Source organism: Lactuca saligna, chromosome 2 (assembly GCF_052625555.1).
Source record: "Lactuca saligna cultivar CGN05327 chromosome 2, ASM5262555v1, whole genome shotgun sequence".
In the NCBI taxonomy this organism is placed as follows: Eukaryota; Viridiplantae; Streptophyta; class Magnoliopsida; order Asterales; family Asteraceae; genus Lactuca; species Lactuca saligna.
Window position 1 is genome coordinate 181913880 of NC_136418.1, and position 2439 is coordinate 181916318.

Consider the following 2439-nt stretch of genomic DNA (forward strand, 5'->3'; position numbering starts at 1 on the left):
ACATATAACCCAAAAAAGTGGTTAGATTACTCAATTTTCCATCAAAAAAACATATCACCCTTTTAAGTCATTATCCTTTTAGAAATCCAAATTCATATCTATTTTTATAAACAATTTTTTTTTTTTAAATTACATTTTGGTCCGCAATAGGTTGCTAAAACCCATCAGTGGTATCAGAGCCTAGCTTGATTTTCTTTAAATTGTTGCTTGATTAATTGAAACAAACCTGCAAAATTTGATTTTTTGGTTTCTGAGTCATGGACTCGGCGAGTTCCAAAGTGGACTCGGCAAGTCCAGGCGTCAGGAATGGCCAAATTCGGGATTTTTTCATAATTATCTTATGGAAACTTACCTTAATGATAATAGATCAACCTAAATCCGATTTTTTGATATATATGACTATTATCTTGATCTAGTTAAAGGTATTTATCAACTAATAAAATATTTAATTTTCTTATATGATAATTAATTAATTATTTTAATTATTTTGGTAATTATCTTTCAAAGAAATCTTGAATTATCAAATATAGATAATTATGATATTAATTGGAATTATTTGTTATTTGATCCTTTATGTTTTAAATGTTTAAAACTAGTCCTCATAGTTTTGAAATTTATGTTTTGTGATTAAAAGTTTAATTTAGACAACTTAAAATTTCAAACCCTAGATTTTAAAAGGTTTAAAATACAACCCTATACTAATATGATATTACTAGAATAATATATATATGTATAACTAAATGCTAGTCTTACCGTTAGTAGGCCTCATTCACGAAGCCGATCTATAAGGTGGGTATAAGGTTGAGGCCTATAAAATGACGCTTAATGGGTGTACACTCACACCCACCGCTTGCTTGATTGGTGGAGGGTCGTTAGCCGAACGGGTAGGATAGGGCAACCTCATCCTCTCATTAAAAGTATAATAAGTAATACAAAGTAACTACACATTTTTAAAATTTCTCAATCTTAGTTACTTTAGGAAAAGTGAATTGATGCAATCCCATGAAATTACACTTTGCACCATTGCTAAGAAGTTAGTGGAGCGTGTGTGGTTTACCGGCACACTAATTGGTTCTAAGCAAAGGTGGCAAAGGGTGATTCATTGTTTATCATAGTTCGATGGAGTGTGTGTGGTTTACCGGCACATCGAATAGGTGATCGTTACAATGAAGGCACCATGTGAATTTGCATGGTAATTCACACCCGCTTTGTGATCCTCGGTATCCCAGTCACAAACAAGAGGGGCATATCGAGATTTAAACATGCAATTTAATAGTTTCAATGAATCTCATCCGAACCTTGGAATTCTCAATACACTTAGGACTAATAGTTTAAGTTTTTGTGATGGAGAATTAGTGAATCATCATTCACTTACCTTCAATTTATTTGCATGTTAGATTACGGCATCCCTTTTCTAGTATGTAAATGTTATTGTTGGATCCTAACCCTAATTTTTCTTATTGGGTGATAATTAGGGATTCTTGTGCTAATCTATCTTTGTCCTTTTCTTTTGTAGATGTCAAACGCAAACAACGCTACTGCTAGTTCTTTCACGTTGATGAGCCTTTGCCAAAAGGTCACCTTCGATGGAACGAACTTTAGCGAATGGATAAGATACATTTGCACCATTGCTCGTTATGAGGATAAGGAGTATGTCCTCGATGAAAAGATCGAGAAAATCAACCCTAAAATCGCTACTCGCCAGAAATGGCTAGAAACATCATTTCATTTCATGGCTAGAAACATCATTTCATTTCATGGTTTATATAGACAAGGATTTAGATTTTCTTTTAATAATGAGAATGGTTCTATTTTGGCTTATCTAAATGGTGTCTTTTACTTTGAAGCTATACCATGTAATGGAATATATGAAACTGTTATGATTGTTGATAACTTAGGAAATGATGTTTTGAATATAGATTCTTCCACTAGTATGGATAAAGCATCCTTGTGGCATTTTCGTCTTGGACATGTCAACAAGAAACGCATAGCCCAACTCCAAAAGGATGGAGTGTTGGAGTCATTCAACCTTAGGGAAGATGACACATGCGAGTCTTGTTTACTTGGAAAGATGACTAAATCACCCTTCACGAGTACGTGTGAAAGGCGTGAGGGTCTATTGGACCTAATACATACCGATGTATGTGGACCGTCTAGATCAACCACGAAGGATGGGAACCGCTTCTACGTGACTTTTACCGATGATTATAGTAGATATGGGTATATCTACTTAATCAAGCAAAAGTCGGAAACTTTTGAAAAGTTCAAAGAGTTCAAGAATGAAGTGGAGAATCAATTGGGCAGGAAAATCAAGATGCTTCGATCCGATCGAGGAGGAGAGTACCTAAATCTTGAATTCCACGATTATCTCAAGGAGTGTGGAATAGTTTCGCAATTGACGCCTCCTAGGACACCGCAGTTGAATGGTGTGGCAGAAAG